Consider the following 19,528-nt stretch of genomic DNA (forward strand, 5'->3'; position numbering starts at 1 on the left):
TGTCCTAACCCTGGGGAGTGAAAACCCGTATTCCTATCAGCTGCCGGCTTTCGTGTGCCCGGACCTTCCCGCTACCCGGTAAATCCACCGATGTATGGCTTTCCTGGACACACTACGGCCTCAGCTCCTCCCCCCACTCATTTAGCAGTCCCGCCCTGGCGCGTGGTTAGCACATTAAGTCATTAACACAGATTAACACGTAGGGTCGAAACGTATTTGGGTGTGATGTTATACACTTCTGCGTATCGTACTGGTGGGACTCCTTGGTTTATTCTGTTAGACCTTCTTAGTGGTTCAGGTTGTACTGCTGGCTCTCCGGCCGGCATCGGGAAAAGCACCATCCCGTCATAAAGGTCCTCTAATTCGTCTTCCGATGCGGCCATACCGTCGTCCATTTGGTCTACTTCCGGCCCGGTCCGCTGGCGCTCGTCACGTGGTCTTGCTCTTGTCCGTGCCGGTGGTTGCCCTGGAAACGGCGACGGAATCAGCATGTCCCTGTGGACTGTCCTCTCGGGGCCTTGTCCCCGCTCCGGCTTAATGACAAACACGTCTATGTCCGGATTCGGCTGTGAAATAACAATGTAGGGGGTGGCCTCGAGTCTGTCTTGAATCTTCTGCCTCCCTCGTAAGCGCTTGTTACGTATTAGGACCCGTTGCCCTGGCAACAACGGACAGTTCCTCTCCTTGCGTCGACGCAGGCGTTTGTCCTTTTCTCTCGCCATCTCCATCCGTTCTGTCGCTCTACCATAAGCATACTGGAACCGCCGCCAGTGTTGACGTACCCAGTCGTCCGTACAGCCGTCTGTGGCAAGATCATCATTCTCATCCTCCGTTCCCATGACGACATCAATTGGCAATCGTGGGTGCCGTCCGAATACCAGGTAAAACGGGGAATAACTGGAGGATTCTTGCTCCGTACAGTTATAGGCATGGACCACTTCAGCCAAGTAGTCAGGCCATCTCTTCTTCTTGTCCTTCTCGAGCGTTCCCAACAAGTTTAATAAAGTCTTATTGAAACGCTCGCACAGCCCGTTTCCCTGCGGGTGGTAAGGGGTGGTATTGCTCCTAACAGCCCCATACATTCTACAGAGTTCTTGCATTGTGTTGGACAAGAAGTTTGCACCTTTGTCCGAATGTATTCTATGAGGAAATCCATAATGAACCACGAAATGGGTCCAGAACGCTTTCGCCGTGGTCTCCGCCGACTGGTTTCGTGTTGCCACGGCAACCGCATACTTAGTGTAATGATCAATTATCACCAGTATGTACTCGTACCCGGAGGAAGATTTCTCAACTGTCAAATAGTCCAATGCGACTAACTCTAGGGGATATGTGGTTTTAATGGGAACAAGCGGTGCGGGTACAGCCTTCGCAGGAGTCTTACGTAGCACACATCTCTTGCATGTTTTCACCCATAAAGCGATATCTGCATGCATGCCTGGCCAATAAAACCTTCTCTCCATCAGCCGTTGCATGCGGTTGATGCCTAAGTGGCCAGCGTCAGTGTGCAGGTGCTGGAACATTCGTTGGCGCAGTTCTGGAGGCAGTACAAGCTGATTCTTAAGGCGCCCGTCGCTTGCGTCGATTCTCGTCCGCACCAACACGCCATCCTGTATCTCCAGTCGGTCAAACTGATTGAGGAGACGGAGGGTATCTGCACTCTCCTCTTTACGCTCACGTTGGTCAGGTTGGCGCTTGCGGCGGACATACTTCATCACTCGACTAAGGGTGGGGTCTTCTCGTTGCAGCTGTCCTACCTCTGTTGTTGGCTGCGATGGTAACGTCTCACTTGGCTTACTTGTGGGCGCTGGGCTGGTGACGTCATCTTGCGGCTTATCCAGAGACACTGGGTATGTGACGTCATCCTGTAGCCACTGTCGCAACTGCTCGGATACATCCGGCTTCGTCGGCAATACGTAACGCTGACACGCGGCCTTAACGACTTCTGGCCTTACCGTCTCATGAACATCTCCGGACGTCGTGGCGGGAAGCCGCGACAGGGCGTCTGCGTTTGTGTTGATGCGCCCGGGCCTGTATTTGATCTCGAAATCGAACGCAGCCATCTGGGCCACCCACCTCTGTTCTACAGCCCCGAGTTTAGCGTTACGTAGGTGTGCTAAGGGGTTGTTGTCAGTGAAGACTATGAACTTTATCCCGTAGAGATGTTCTTTGAATTTCTTACAGATAGCCCAGTGAAGTCCTGCCAGTTCTAGCTTGAAGCTACTGTAATTGTGTGGACTTCTTTCGGCGGAACCTAGCCCCTTGCTTGCGTACGCAATAACCCTCTCAGTCCCCTCCTGCACTTGACTTAGCACTGCCCCATACCCATAGTCACAGGCGTCTACGTACAAAATCATCTCCTTAGTGTAATCTGGACAGGCCAAAATGGGGGCGCTCGTTAACTTCAGTTTCAAGGTTTCAAAGGCACGCTGGTGTATCGCAGACCATTTATCTAATGTGGTTTTGTTTTGTGCCTTCCCTTGCCCTCCCACCAGCTCATGTAAACATGCTGCTATCTGGGCATACCCTTGCACAAAGCGGCGATAATACCCCGAAAACCCCAGGAAGGATCGCAGCTGTTTTACTGTTTGGGGAGTAGGCCAGTCTCTCACTGCTGCGATCTTATCAGGGTCAGTGGCGACACCCTTCTCACTGACCACATGGCCCAAGTATCTGACTTCTGTCTGACATAAATTACACTTCGAAGGCTTCAGTTTCAGTCCATGCTGTTCCAGCCTTGTCAAGACAAACTCGAGCTTCTCTAGGTGGCTCTCAAATGAGTCTGAATATACAAGTATGTCATCTTGGTAGATAAGTAAGAAGTTGAGATTCTGGTCTCCAAGACATTTCATCATGACGCGTTGAAACGAGGAGGGACTTCCGGCCAGTCCCATGGGCATAGATTCCCACTCCCAGGCCCCCCAGGGGGTAACAAATGCCGTCTTTTCCTTGTCTTCTTCCTTAAGCGGTACCTGCCAGAAGCCAGAACATAAATCTAACGAACTGAACACCTTGGCGTTTCCTAGAGCTTCTAACGACTCCTCTACACGTGGTAGTGGGAAGGCCTGCTTGTGCGTCACTGCGTTTAATTTGCGATAATCTACACAGAACCTGACTGAGCCGTCTTTCTTCTTAACTAAGACCAGCCCCGCCCCCCACGGAGATGTACTCTCCCTAATTATGCCGTTATCTTGTAACTTCTGGATCTGTTCTCTCACATCTTGGTACAGAGTAGGGGGTATTCTTCTGTACGGTTCCCGGATGGGGGCCGCATCGCCTGTGGGAATATTATGTTCTAACACTGTCGTGCGTCCCACATCAAAGGGCCCTGTAGAGAACGCATTCTTATGTCTAGCTAGCACTTCCCCTAACTTTTGTTTCTGATCGTCCGCGAGATCAGCCTCAGATAGGTCGAGATCTTCTGGGAACCACGATTCGGGAGGGGGTTCGGTGCCTGTTGCGTTAATGTTGTTTTGAAAACACACTTTGACCGTGTCGTCACTCTCTCTTTCCAGGCAAATTTCGTCTTCTAAGGGTGGCACGAATTCCGCCAGAGAAAGCTCACCCACTATAGTATTATGTGAGATCTGTACATCTTGTTTAGACAGGTTCGCAATTCTCACCGGGGCCCTTCCGTGTCTTACGGTTACATACGATCGCGCTACTATTAAAGCCGAGTTCATGTTTGGACTGGATGTAGGCTCTACCAGTGCCGTGTATGGTGTTTTACTCCCTTTAACCTTGCAATATATCACCGTCTCATGTCTGGCCGGTATGGTTATCTTCTGTCTGCATGTGGATCTGACATAACATATTCTACCTGAGGGGTCAGCTAACTTAAGGTGTTGTTCGTGAGTCTTTAAAGCTCTCTGCCATTGTCTATCTCGATTTGTTTGGATTCTGTCTGGATATTCCCTCCCGTATTCCGTGAATAAGGTGTCTCTGCAAGGGCCTATTACATTCATCCCTAATATAGCCGGAATAGCCTTTCCCTGGTCTTTTGTTATAATAATTCCTCTCCTAGGCAAAGTTTTCCCAAACACCGTCACATCCATTTCTACGTAACCTACCAACGGTATATCTTCACCGTTGGCGGCAGTTAATCTGACCCAGGAATCTGCGTTTTTAGGAGTTGGACTATCCTCCCCAAAGTATCTATGATACAGTGGTTCAGGGATGGTGGTGACTTGCGATCCCGTGTCTAACAGACAGGGGATGTCCACCCCGTCGAATGAGATGATGACATTATCCGACGATCCTATAGTTCTATCTCTAAGGCTTTCTTCTTTATCTACTTTGCTAAAGTCTACTCTACGTCGATCCTCCTGCAGCTCATTATCAGTTTCTACCCCATCCACCCCCGGGCCGCTGTCGGGGGCGGACCGCTCTAGTTTGGGGGAATGCGCGCATCGGGATTTCCAGACTGCCCCTGCCTACATTCTTTGGCGATGTGGCCTGTTTGGCCGCATTTATGGCATTCCCTGGTGTCAGGTCTGGCTGGTCTGCGGCCGTTGTCGTTGTTCAGTGGCCTTGACCGACATCCCCGGGCTATATGCCCTTCTTGCCCACAGTTGTGGCACCTAGCCTCCTCAACACACTCTCGGGAAAAATGGCCCTCCCCCCCGCAATTGTAACATGTGTTATTTCGCCTGCCAGGCTGGCCTCTCTGTACGTTAATTGTTAGCACCTCGAGAGTTCTCTCTAGTAGTTGTTCCAGTCTGCTACCCGAAGGCATGGCGCTATCTTGGACGTCGTGGGGGGTGCCCTCTTCCCACGTGGCGTGGACCGGGGCAGGTCTCCTGGCCTCCCACTCCCCGGTCAGCTGCATAGCAGCTTCTTTGGCTTCCTGATAGTCTATAGCATTATCCTTGGCTTCACGTTTCAGCTGACGCCTGACTGAATCGTCCCTTAGCCCATCTATAAGCCTATCTCTAAGGGTACTATCCCTAGCCTGGGCCGCAGCGGCGGCAGCGGCGGCAGCGGCGGCCGCAGCGGCGGCTGCGTCCTGCGCTGCAGGCTCGGCGGCCGGGGCCGGAGCCCTTTCTTCTGCCCTTGACCATAACTCCTGCAGGGCCAGGCCAAAATCCCTGATAGTTTCCCCCCTCCTTTGCTCTCTGGCATAAAACTGTCGTAAGTAGTCACTATGACTGGTCTTATCATCATAACTGCTAAGCAATGCATCAAAAAGTCTTTCGACGTCATGTCGGTCAGCCTGAGGGATCTGCTGCATTTCCCTCTTCGCTATTCCCCCAAGCTGCCGCATGACGATGTCGCTACGTCGCCTCGCGTCGTCCTCAATATCACACAGACGAAACACGGATCTAATTTCCTCAATAAATTCCCTCACGGTGAGGTCGTTCGGGGAGCAAGGAGGGCCGTTGAACTTGGCGACCCTCCTGTCGAACGGCGCGAAGAAAGGCGCTGCCCCGGCCATATTAAAAGAACTGGGGCTGATTTGGACAGAGCTCTAAACCCGGGGCTAGGTATTGAAAACCACAAAAAACACAACCTATTCTCGGAGCTGGAGTATGGAGAAGACTGTGCGGCTATCAATGGATGCAAGCAATGCCCACCCACCTATATCCTTCGACCGTCCCTCGGTGATCTCAGTGTCGGCGCGGCCGCTGGTCTGCTCTTTCCAAATCCTCCGACCGTCTCTCGGTGATCTCAGTGTCGGCGCAGCCGCTGGTCTGCTCTTTAAGTTCACGACTTTGCCTTGGAGGACCCCAGCCGTGCTACCAAATGTCACGGTGGCGAGCGGTGACGTTATCAAAGATGAGCAGGAGCCGTTGAATTTAGTTTCTGATGTTCTTTATTCAACACGGACGTCCTACCCCGGCTGTGTCTACAGGTCAACTCCTGGATCATCCCCCGTTTCCCACAGTTCCCCCCTGATACATGTGGTTCTCATCTACCAGGCTAATTAGTCACAGTGTCGGCTATCAGTCACCCCGTGACATTTGGTTCGTGTTTCTCAAGTTGTGTCATGTCGTGTGTCGTTGTTATGTTACGCGCCGATTTGAGGCACAAGACATGGTCACGTAAAAACTCAATAGATCTCGCACGAAAGGCCAAATCATGCATGTAAATGTGTCCCTGTAATGTCAAGAAGCTGTCTAAGCTCCTGCGATACACTTGGAGATCCAAATATAATTTTCGAACGAGATTTGCACACTCAAAGTTGGCCCCAAATGAGCCTTCTTGTGTTAAATTCTGTCGTAGATTTCGCACTGCATGGGGGTTTCCGTGCTACCGTTTCAGCATTATCAGGCGTAATTTACTTCCGGGTCGTAGCAGAAGGGCTTGCGGCCGAACACGGAAGTGTGGTCAATCTTCACGTTCTATCCAAAGATATGTTAGAATACTTTTTACAGGTTTGCGATAGCAAAACCTGTTCTGTTTTTGCTTCCAAGGATGGGGGCCGCCATGTTAGATGTGACCATTTTATTACGAGGGGTGTTTTTTGGTCGCTAATGTTGGGTGTGACCATTTTGACGGAGGGGTGTTTTTCTTGCTAGTTTTCTTTTTTTTGACTTCTTGCTAATGTTTTTCTGGTTTTGGGTTGGGTGTGACCATTTTTACTGGAGGAATGTTTTTCTTTGCTAATGTGTGGGTGTGATAGATGGAAGTTATTAATGTGTTGGTGTTGTGACTTTGCCGTTGGTACAAATGGACACAAGGCCCACTGTACTAAAGGACGAGCAAGGTCCACTGAGCATCATGTTGTTGTGGTCTTGTCGAAAAGTAAGGGACGACAAGATCCCCAACGATAGAGGGTTAATATAGATTTGTTATTTAATGTGATGTTGGATTAGAAAGTGTTGGAATCGATAATATTGGGGGTGGTTTTTATCGCTAACGTTGGTTCCCTATATTTTTCATAGTTTTGGGTTAGGTGTGACCATTTTGACCGGAGGGGTGTTTTTTGCCACTAATTTTAGGTGTAAGAGATGAATTTTTTAGTGTGGTGGTGTTGTGACCTTGCCGTTGGCACAAATGGACACAAGGCCCACTGTACTAAAGGACGAGCAAGGTCCGCTGAGCATCATGTTGTTGTGGTCTCGTCGAAAAGTAAGGGACAAGATCCCCAACGATAGAGGGTTAATATAGATTTGTTATTTAATGTGATGTTGGATTAGAAAGTGTTGAAATCGATAATATTGGGGATGGTTTTTGTCGCTAATGTTGGTTCCCTACATCTTTCCTAGTTTTGGGTTAGGTGTGTGACCATTTTGACCGGAGGGGTGGTTTTTGCCACTAATTTTAGGTGTAAGAGATGAATGTTATTAGTGTGGTGGTGTTGTGACCTTGCCGTTGGCACAAATGGACACAAGGCCCACTGTACTAAAGGACGAGCAAGGTCCACTGAGCATCATGTTGTTGTGGTCTTGTCGAAAAGTAAGGGACGACAAGATCCCCAACGATAGAGGGTTAATATAGATTTGTTATTTAATGTGATGTTGGATTAGAAAGTGTTCGAATCGATGATATTGGGGGTGGTTTTCATCGCTAATGTTGGTTCCCTATATATATTACCTAGTTTCGGGTTAGGTGTGACCATTTTGATTGGAGGGGTGGTTTTTGCCACTAATTTTAGGTGTAAGAGATTAATGTTTTTAGTGTGGTGGTGTTGTGACCTTGCCGTTGGCACAAATGGACACAAGGCCCACTGTACTAAAGGACGAGCAAGGTCCACTGAGCATCATGTTGTTGTGGTCTTGTCGAAAAGTAAGGGACGACAAGATCCCCAACGATAGAGGGTTAATATAGATTTGTTATTTAATGTGATGTTGGATTAGAAAGTGTTGGAGTCAGTAATATTGGGGGTGGTTTTTGTCGCTAATGTTGGTTCCCTATATATATTACCTAGTTTCGGGTTAGGTGTGACCATTTTGACCGGAGGGGTGGTTTTTGCTAATCATTGTAGGTGTAAGAGATGAATGTTATTAGTGTGGTGGTGTTGTGACCTTGCCGTTGGCACAAATGGACACAAGGCCCACTGTACTAAAGGACGAGCAAGGTCCACTGAGCATCATGTTGTTGTGGTCTTGTCGAAAAGTAAGGGACGACAAGATCCCCAACGATAGAGGGTTAATATAGATTTGTTATTTAATGTGATGTTGGATTAGAAAGTGTTGGAATCGATGATATTGGGGGTGGTTTTCATCGCTAACGTTGGTTCCCTATATATATTACCTAGTTTCGGGTTAGGTGTGACCATTTTGACCGGAGGGGTGCTTTTTGCCACTAATTTTAGGTGTAAGAGATGAATGTTATTAGTGTGGTGGTGTTGTGACCTTGCCGTTGGCACAAATGGACACAAGGCCAACTGTACTAAAGGACGAGCAAGGTCCACTGAGCATCATGTTGTTGTGGTCTCGTCAAAAAGTAAGGGACGACAAGGTCCCCAACGATAGAGGGTTAATAAGGATTTGTTATTTAATGTGATGTTCGATTAGAAATTGTTGGAGTCAGTAATATTGGGCGTGATTGATCGGAGGGATGGTTTTTGTTATCTCCATGAAAAAAGGCTTTTTCATGAGATACTGTTTTGCTTGCGTTTGGTGTCTGTGTGTATGTTTGTGTCACCGGACGCTTAAAGTCGCCATAACTGTAGAACCTGTACATGGATTGTAATGATTTTTGGTATGTGGGTGGGTGTTAGGTGGAGGAAGGTCAAGGTCGATTTTGGGCTTCCTGGCATGTGTGACTGGAACTGCAATGGCGTATTTGTTAAAATCTTAAATGTAGAAGAACTGAAGAGTGGATCGACAGATCGTCATGTTCTTTGGTACACAGGTAGGCTAGACCAAGTTGTACACACTTAAGTGCAAACTATGCAAATGAGACCGAATTTGCATAAGTTAGGAGGTAAATCGTTTGCATGTGTGTCGTCGGATGCTTAAAGTCAGCATAACTGTAGAACGTGTAGATGGATTGTAATGATATTTGGTATGTGGGTATGCGCTGGGAGGAGAATGGTCAAGGTCGATTTTGGGCCCCCTGGTTTGTGTCCCTGGAACTGCAGTGGCATATTTGTAAAAATGTTCCAAAGGGGTTTAACTGAAGAGAGGAACAACAGATTTTCATGTTATTTGGTACGCTGGTAGGTTGGACGGAGATGTACACACTGAAGTGCAAATCATGCGAAGTTATTGTGTTTGTGTGTGTGCGCGCGTGTGTGTATGTTTGTGTCACCGTGTTTGTATGTATGTGTCACCGGACGCTTAAAATCAGCATAACTGAAGAACGTGTGGATGGATTGAAATGATATTTGGTATGTGGGTAGGTGTGGGGAGGAGAAAGGTCAAGGTCGATTTTGGGCCCTCTGGTATGTGTCACTGGAACTGTAATGGCGTATTTGTCAAAATCTTCAAAGGAGAATAACTGAAGAAAGGAGCGACAGATTTTCATGTTATTTACTGGGCAGGTAGCTTAGAGAGGGATGTATACAATGAAGTGCAAATTATGCAAATTGGACTTAATTTGCCTAAGTAATGGGAAAATCTATATTTGCAGTGTTGGCCATTGTGGCACTTCTAACAGCTGTTAGTGTTGATAGCGAAAGTAGGTCACTGTGGAACCTGAGCCCCCGACAGCTGCAGGTGGCCGGGGGTCATACCATTGAGCGATATAGAATGGGGGGAACTGGTTTAATACAAAAAAAGTTTCATGGAGATTTTGGGTCCTAAGACTCTTGTTGCTAATGTTAGCTTACGACCACATCAACGATAAAGAAATGACACAGAAACAAGGATTCCCGCACACTTAGCAAGGTGCACACTTACCGTCATAAAACTGACTGATTGTGACTTCATAATGTTGGCTAATTACTACGATCCTTACTGAAGGTCTCTATTGCTCTTCAGTGACCTAAACTTCATTGCCTTTGACATCTATTGTCTTTATACTGTCTAACTCTACTCACAGCATTGATTACTTTATCTCTTTGCTGCAGTTCACTTAAACAAACGAATAACCATCAAAGATGTCAAAGAATGATAATTATGGCACAACAATAGCAGACTAATTTTACAGTAACCGTTCCAAGTTTGGTAAGGAGTTGCACTGTAACTTCCTGGACATAAGTGACGGAGTGAAATGTTACTGCAGCTTGCAATTGCATACACATTCGTATGGGGTTTCCACCATTCGTACATCCCGTTTGATTTGAGCTGTCGTCGGTCAGGTTAATCACTTGTATTTTCTTTGATATACATACAAAATCAGCCGAAAAAATTTGCACACTGAAATAAACAATAGTATAGACAATACGTATTCGTTTAGATGAAATAACGTGGACAACATGTGCACTTCAGTGTGCGAATTCTCAAAATCGTGTCAGCTTTTCTCTGGCTGTAACAGCTCAATCATTTTGCTGCACATGGCTCTGATGCTGGTCCGGCATCCCCCTCCCCCGTGGCCTTCCTCCTTCATGTTCTTGGCGACTCTAGAAGTAGATGGTTGATTCTGTGGAGAATTTGAACATAAATATGGATGGCATTGTGTCTTGGGACAAAGGAAATATTTTGATGAACCTTCGTGGTCTGAGAGAGTTGAATAGATTGATGTTAGAATTTCTACGGTTTAAAGAAAATATTAATCTGATTTAGTACACCCATGTGACACACTTACTTACTCTAAGTCTTCCTATAGTATGTATGGCAAGCCGGAGACATGAAATGTAATGATTCATGTCAAATAGTTTCCTATAGTTGAAAGTTGACGATGCTGTCTCATGAGCAGTTTCAAAAATAGTCAAAATCTGATCAAGAACAAAAATCTACACACTCAGGTAAGACGATTGAAAGTTACATAGTATATGAAGACGATATATGAACTGTTTTGCATTATTTATGCAAATTGGACATTCATTTGAAAAATCATTTAATTATGCATGTTCTTAATTGACATATCCAAAATATGTGTGGAGACTTACGTTTTCTCTAAAGCCCATATATATATATGTCCCCTAGAGGCCTGGTGTGCCCCAGTTTTGGGACAGAAATAGTCAGGAAAAAAAAAGGGGTTATCTAAGCCAATTAATTGAATACGGACGTGAGAATTGCCGGTACAGTTATCTGAAAAGTGACATTTCCATAAACTGTATGAGATTGGGTCATGCATACAGATTGCCGACCTGAACAGGATGTTTCTCTTCATCTGGATTACACTTATGACAACATTTACGGATCAAAAGAAAAAATACAGATGATTTGTTCATTTTTAGTATGAATTATGCAAAATAACGTTTGGATTTGTCTTTTTTCGATATCAAGCGATGTCCGTGTTCTCCTTCCTTACACATGTAACACGATTTAAAACCCTATAATGAATGCATATGATTTATGAACTGTTTTTGCATTATTTTCATTTGTAAAATTAACATTGAGTTTTGCATGTTCTTGATTGACGTATCCAAAATATGTGTTGTACAGGTGCTGTTGTGCGTCGTTTGGAGACTAACGTTTTCTCTATAAACCATGTCCCCTAGGCCCTAAGGCCTGGTGTGTCCCAGTTTTGCGACAGAAATAGCCGTGAGAATAAACAAAAAGGGGTTATCTAAGTCAATTCATTGAATGTGGACGAGATAATTGCTAGCACAGTGATATCTGAAAAGTGACATTTCCATGAACTGAATGATATTGAGTCATACAGATTGACGACTTGAATGGGAAAAGATATTGGATATCCCATGTTGTTCCTCGTCATCTGGATTACACATGGGGCAACATTCACGGATCAAAAGAGCAATACAATACAATACATTTTAGTACGAATTATACAAAGCAACGTCTACTTTGGTATATAAAAAAACTTGTGTGTCCCAGTTTTGGGACAGAAGAAGTCGTGAGAATAAACAAAAAGGGGACGGGGACGGATACACACACGCACGACTGCTGTGAAAAACATAAACTTATCTGCGAAATTAATAAAGCGAGTCCCAAGTACCTTACTTGAGTTCCTTAGTTCCTCCCGCGCCTTTGTCGCACATCAGTCTGCCTTTTTCCACCTATCTCGGTTACTTGATTGTATTACGTACCTTCGTTTTCCGCTCACGATCTCTTAACTTCCGCTCTTCAGATGCTGGCTTTGGCTACTTCTTTCTCACCATGTTGTCATGAGAAGTTAGAAATCTCTATAATCGCTAAAAATGAGTTGTTTTCTAACACACACAAAAATACTGTTTGTTCTCAGACGTCTAGACACCATTGTAGCTGTGACCTTTCTGCTCGCTCTGCCTCAGACGGAAGACCACAAGGCCGGTCATGTAACTTATACCCCCATGGGTGCTTCCATGTTGCCGCTAGAGCCCTAGTGTGCCCAAGTTTTGGGACAGACATGGTCAGGATAAACAAAAAGGGGTTATCTAAGCCAATAAATTGAATACAGACGTGAGAATTGCCGGTGCAGTTATATCTGAAAAGTGGCGTTGCCATAAACTGTATGACATTGGGTCATACAGATTGACGACCTGAATTGGAAATGATATTGGATATCCCACGATGTTACTTTTCATCTGGATTACACATGTGACAACATTTACGGATCAAAAGGAGTATATAGATAATTTGTCCATCTAAAGTATGAATTATGCAAATTAACGTTTAGTTTTGTAATTTTTCTATATCAGCGATGTTCCTGTTTACTTTTAGTACACAGGTAAGACGATTTAAAGTTAAATACTATATGCAGACGATTTATGAACTGTTTTGCATTATTTATGCAAACTAGTCATTAATTTGCAAAATTAACATTTAGCTATGCATGTTCTTAATTGACATTTCAAAAGTATGTGTTGCACAGGTACTAGGTGCCAGTATGCGTCGTTGGAGACGTACGTTTTCTCTAAAGCCCATGTACCCTAGAGGCCTGGTGTGCCCCATGGCCCAGTTTTGGGACAGAATAGACGTGAGAATAAACAAAAAGGGGTTATCTAAGCCGATTTATTGAATACGGACGACATAATTGCCGGTGCAGTGATGTCTGAAAAGTGACATTTCAATTAACTATATAACAATGGATAATGAAGATTGACGGTCTTAATTGGGAAAGATATTCGATGTCCCACGTAGTTTTTCTCATCTGGATTACACATGTGACAACATTTACGGATCAAAAGAGGAATACAGCTGATTTGTCCATTTTAAGTATAAATTATGCACACTAATGTCACACGATTGAAAGTCCTACAATGAATGCAGATGATTAATGAACCGTTTTGCATCATTTATGCAAATTAGACATTTATTTGCATAATTTAGATTCAGTTATGTATGTTTTTGATTGACGTTTCCAAAATATGTGTTGTAGTACTTATCAGGTGTGGGTATGCGTCGTTTGGAGATATTCGATGTCCCACGTTGTTTTTGTCATCTGGATTACACATGTGACAACATTTACGAATCAAAAGAGCACTACAGATGATTTGCCCATCTTAAATATGAATTATGCAAAATAACGTTTCCTTTTGTAATTTTTCGATATTAAGCGATGTTCCTGTTTTCTTTATTACACATGTCACACGATTGAACGTCCTATAATGTATGCAGATGATTTATGAACTGTTTTGCATTATTGATAAACATTACATAATCATTTGTAAAATTAACATTTAGTTTTGCATGTTCTTGATTGACGAATCCAAAATATGTGTTGTGCAGGTGCTGGTATGCGTCGTTCGGAGACTAACGTTTTCTCTAAAAACCATGTCCCCTAGGCCAGGAGGCCTGATGTTCCCCAGTTTTGCAACAGAAATAGTTGTGACAATAAGCAAAAATGGCTTATCTAAGTCAGTTAATTGAATGTGGACGATATAATTGCCGGTACAGTGACATATGAAAAGTGACGTTTCCATGCACTTTATGATATTGGGCCATTCAGATTGCCGACCTGAACTGGAGAAGATATTCGATATCCCAGGATGTTGTACGGACAACATTTACGGATCAAAAGAGCAATACAGACGATTTGTCTATTTTAGTACGAATTATGCAAATTAACGTTCACTTTTGTAAAAAAATCTTGTGTGTCTCAGTTTGGGGACAAAAATTGTCGTGAGAATAAACATTAAGGGGACGGGGACGGACACACACACACACAAACACACACACACACACACACACACGAACGCTGTGCAAAACATAACCTTCTCTGCGAAATTAATAAAGCGAGTCCCAAGTACCTTACTTGAGTTCCTTAGTTCCTCCCGCGCCTTTGTGGCACTTCGGTCTGTCCTTTTCCAGCTATCTCGGTTACTTGATTGTATTACGTACCTTCGTTTTCCGCTCACGATCTCTTAACTTCCGCTCCTGAGGTGCTGACTTTGGCCTCTTCTTTCTCACAATGCTGTCACGACTTTCGACGAGAGGTTAGAAATCTCTATAATCGCTGGAAATGAGTTGTTTTCTAACGCAAAAATGCTGTTTGTTCTCAGACGTCTAGACACCATTGTAGCTGTGACCTTTCTGCTCGCTCTGCCTCAGACGGAAGACCACAAGGCCGGTCATGTAACTTATACCCCCATCGGTGCATCCATGTTGCCGCGGCCTGGAGAAGTCATTAATTCACACTAGAGTCTGGGAAACAAAATCCAAGCAGATGTCGGGTGGAAGCTCTAATACTGGTACCGGCATTGCAGAAAGTTATACTAGTATTCCCTTTATGGTCCATGCTACAGCTAACATATGTAATGTTTGACCTGTAGGTACATTTTGGAAAGTTGAATACACCGAGATATAAATTATTCTAATGAGGGCCTCATGTGCATAATTTATGTTGAGCTGAAAATTGATATCCAGTCAAACTTCCCATCACAATTGTACCATCCTAACTTTGTCATGCCATTTGTGGTCTATATTGCCTAAAAGACCTAAAGTTTGGTCAGAACAAGATATAACATTGACGATGCATTAAGGGCAAGGGTAACGGATTAAGAGCTAGGGTGATGGATTAAGGTTATGGTGACGGATTACGGGTAGGCATGATGGATTAAGGGGAAAGGTGACGAATTCGATTCTCTGGTGACAGTTTAACGGCTATGGTGACGGATTAGAGATTAGGGTGATGAAATAAGGGCAATGCTCAGGGATTAAAGGCCTTCGTGACGGATTAAGGGTTATGGAGACGGATTAAGAGCAAGAATAGCTTATTAAGGTCAAGGGCAGTGGATTAAAATCTAGGATGACGGACTAAGGGTTATAGTGACGGATGAATGGGAAATGATGACAGATTAAGGGAAAGGGTAACGGATTAAGGGCTAAGGTGACGAATAAAGGGTAAGGATGGTGGATTAAGTTAAAGGATGACGAAATAAGGGATATGCTAACGAATAATGGAATACAGTGACGGTATAAGGGCAATGCTAAAGGATTAAAAGCTCTCGTGACGGATTAAGTATTATGATGATGGATTAAGGGCAAGATTGACGGATTAAGAGTTATGGTGACGGATTAAGGGTTGTGGGGACGGATTATTGGCTATGGTGACGTATCAACGTTATGGTGGCGGATTAAGGGCTCGGGTGACGGATTAAGGGTTATTGTGATGGGATAATGGTAAGGATAACGGATTAAGACAAAGGGTGATGGAATAGGGTTTCTGGTGACGGATTAAGGGTTATGCTATCGGATAAAGGGTTATGTCGACGGATTAAGGGTAAGGCTGACGGATTAAGGGAAAGGGTGACAGATTAGGGTCTCTGGTGACGGCTTGAGGGAGTTGCTGATGGATAAAGGTTTATGGCGACGGATTAAAGTTTATGGTGACGGATTAAGGGCAAGGGTGACGGATTAAGGGCTATGGTGACAAATTAAAGGTTACTGTGACGGATTAAGGGCTATGGTGACGGATTATTGCACTTCACAAACACTATGCAGCGCAAATGACAGCTTCTTCAAAAGCACATGTTTTACTAATGTAAAATATCGTGCATTTTCTTGAAAATGTTGCCTTTGTACTTAATTCTGGGTCTGTATCTAAATGGGTCAATTGGTACAACCCCCCTTAGACTTAACATATTGACCTCACGTGTGAACAACTGAGACTTATAATATTAATACTTTGTATTCATTATGCGAATTAGGCCCTGTAATTGTTATTTACAGATGTGTCAAAGTCCTGTTATAGAAGATAGCGGGCTTGTAGCATTTCCTCATTATTTATGCTAATCAGCTCCAAATCTGAATAAATTACATTGCATTATGTTAATCTTTGTCTAAGCTTCATGGATCTGCGAAAATATACCGTTTCAGAACAGTCAGTTTTTGCAAGGGAGGGAGATGAAGTGACGTATTCACGCAGGCATTTCAATACTTTGATTGCAAATGTAACCTTTCCAGTTATGTTCATCTCTCCCCAGATTAGTTACACTAAAACGCAAACCTGTTCATATTTGCTGAAGCAGCTAATATTTATCTCTAGTCTTATTTTAGAATTTGTCATGCAGTGCAAATAAACAAATGTAACCGGCTCCTTACTGGGCGCCCAGTACGGAACAGACGACACCTACCGGGCATACGTCACCTAAAGTGTCTGTGCTCGCTGCGGTAAGCTTGTACGTACACGGCACGAAATCGAATATTTAAGGGAACTTTCCGAATGACGGAAACAAGAATTAAAGGTCGGGAAATATTTCAGCAGAGTTTACGGGGCCGTAAATGCCGCTGAAAGTAAGATTTGAGCTTTCCGCAACCTTTTCGCGTTCGTTAAGATGAATTAAATGAATACAATATCTTTACATGGACTTGAAGCATCCTTATATATATCGTATAGATGAAACATTATATTACATCAGTAACCGATATATTCTCGAAGCAGTTATATTCTCTCCTGGGGACTAATAGTGTCTCGATTTCTAAAACCTTGGGGAATAGCTGATATACCCGAAACGGTCTTTGATCTTTAAGATACACCCATTTGCAGTTAACACCGATCCCACTTAAAACATTTCTGTTACAGTCTTTTTTTTTAAATAACGCACGCGCGCACATTGTACGTCTACTTTGTGGCAAAATTAGACATATAGTCCATACTTATCTTCGTCGGAGTTGATCTTCTTTTATCCGTGTTTATGCTACAGCTTACAAAAAACAGCAGTTATATTCTTAGGTATATCCCCCCTTTTATGTTAAGGTAGAGATAAGCTGTCGGAAAGCGGGCGTTTTCCCTCGCTGTTATTTCTACCTTTCCGATATCCTTCCGTTACATATAGGATCGGTTTACATAACTCCCTCTTATGTTTAGGTAGAGAAAAGCTGTCAAAAAGCGAGCGTTTTCCCTCGCAGTTATTTCTACCTTTCCGATATCCTTCCTTTACATATAGGATCGGTTTACATAGAAGGGGGAGACCTAGGCCTACCCCTTTTATGTTTAGGTAGAGAAAAGCTGTCGAAAATCAAGCGTTTTCCCTCGCAGTTATTTCTACCTTTCCGATATCCTTCCGTTACCATAAGGCTCGGTTTACATAACCCCCTCTTATGTTCAGGCAGAGAAAAGCTGTCGGAAAGCGAGCGTTTTCCCTCTTATTTATTTCCACCTTTCCGATATCCTTCCGTTACATATAGGATCGGTTTACATAGAAGGGGGGAGACCTTCTCCCTTCTATGTTTATGTAGAGAAAAGCTGTCGAAAAGCGGGCGTTTTCTCACGTAGCTATTTTTACCTTTCCGATATCCTTCAGCTACATATAGGCTCAGTTTAAATAACCCACTCTTCTGTTTAGGTAGAGAAAAGTTGTCGGAAAGCGAGCGTTTATCCTCGCCATTATTTTTACCTTTCCGATATCCTTCCGTTACATATGGGATCGGTTTACATAGAGGGGGGGGGGGGACCTCGCCCATTTATGTTTAGGTAGAGAAAAGCTGTCGAAAAGCGAGCGTTTTCCCTCGCTGTTATTTCTACCTTTCCACTATGACCTTCCGATATCCTTCCGTGACATGTAGGATCGGTTTACATAACTCCCTCTTATGTTTAGGTAGAGAAAAGCTGTCGGAAAGCGAGCGTTTATCCTCGCAGTTATTTCTACCTTTCCGATATCCTTCCGTTACATATAGGATCGGTTTACATAGAAGGGGGGATTATGTTTAGGTAGAGAAAAGCTGTCGGAAAGCGAGCGTTTATCCTCGCAATTATTTCTACCTTTCTGATATCCTTCCGTTACATATAGGATCGGTTTACATAGAAGGGGGGAGACCTCCCCCCTTTTATGTTAAGGTAGAGAAAAGCTGTCGGAAAGCGAGCGTTTATCCTCGCAGTTATTTCTACCTTTCCGATATCCTTCCGTTACATATAGGATCGGTTTACATAGAAGGGGGGAGACCTCCCCCCTTTTATGTTTAGGTAGAGAAAAGCTGTCGGAAAGCGAGCGTTTATCCTCGCAGTTATTTCTACCTTTCCGATATCCTTCCGTTACATATAGGATCGGTTTACATAGAAGGGGGGAGACCTCCCCCCTTTTATGTTAAGGTAGAGAAAAGCTGTCGGAAAGCGAGCGTTTATCCTCGCAGTTATTTCTACCTTTCCGATATCCTTCCGTTACATATAGGATCGGTTTACATAGAAGGGGGGAGACCTCCCCCCTTTTATGTTTAGGTAGAGAAAAGCTGTCAAAAAGCGAGCGTTTATCCTCGCAATTATTTCTACCTTTCTGATATCCTTCCGTTACATATAGGATCGGTTTACATAGAAGGGGGGAGACCTCCCCCCTTTTATGTTTAGGTAGAGAAAAGCTGTCGGAAAGCGAGCGTTTATCCTCGCAATTATTTCTACCTTTCTGATATCCTTCCGTTACATATAGGATCGGTTTACATAGAAGGGGGGAGACCTCCCCCCTTTTATGTTAAGGTAGAGAAAAGCTGTCGGAAAGCGAGCGTTTATCCTCGCAGTTATTTCTACCTTTCCGATATCCTTCCGTTACATATAGGATCGGTTTACATAGAAGGGGGGAGACCTCCCCCCTTTTATGTTTAGGTAGAGAAAAGCTGTCGGAAAGCGAGCGTTTATCCTCGCAGTTATTTCTACCTTTCCGATATCCTTCCGTTACATATAGGATCGGTTTACATAGAAGGGGGGAGACCTCCCCCCTTTTATGTTTAGGTAGAGAAAAGCTGTCGGAAAGCGAGCGTTTATCCTCGCAATTATTTCTACCTTTCTGATATCCTTCCGTTACATATAGGATCGGTTTACATAGAAGGGGGGAGACCTCCCCCCTTTTATGTTAAGGTAGAGAAAAGCTGTCGGAAAGCGAGCGTTTATCCTCGCAGTTATTTCTACCTTTCCGATATCCTTCCGTTACATATAGGATCGGTTTACATAGAAGGGGGGAGACCTCCCCCCTTTTATGTTTAGGTAGAGAAAAGCTGTCGGAAAGCGGTCGTTTTCCCCCGCAGTTACTTTTACCTTTCTGATATCCTTCTGTTACATATAGGATCGGTTTACATAACCCACTCTTCTGTTTAGGAAAAGAAAAGCTGACGGAAAGTGAGCGTTTATCCTCGCCGTTATTTCTACGTTATTTCTTTCCGATATT

At 44.2% G+C, this 19,528-nt stretch overlaps 1 protein-coding gene and 1 long non-coding RNA gene across 2 annotated transcripts in view; one reads left to right on the forward strand and one right to left on the reverse strand.

The window, feature by feature from the left end:
- The window catches only part of LOC136440038 (cytochrome P450 2J4-like), a 44,537-nt gene that overhangs the window by 3,217 nt on the left and 21,792 nt on the right, over nucleotides 1–19,528 (forward strand). The window lies entirely within an intron of this gene.
- LOC136440523 (uncharacterized) lies at nucleotides 10,020–15,031 on the reverse strand. Its single transcript, XR_010756678.1, has 2 exons — nucleotides 14,277–15,031; nucleotides 10,020–10,470 (listed from the first exon to the last, which is right to left on the reverse strand). It is a non-coding gene; the product is annotated as an uncharacterized lncRNA (long non-coding RNA).

This window comes from Branchiostoma lanceolatum, chromosome 8 (genome assembly GCF_035083965.1).
Source record: "Branchiostoma lanceolatum isolate klBraLanc5 chromosome 8, klBraLanc5.hap2, whole genome shotgun sequence".
Taxonomy (NCBI): Eukaryota; Metazoa; Chordata; class Leptocardii; order Amphioxiformes; family Branchiostomatidae; genus Branchiostoma; species Branchiostoma lanceolatum.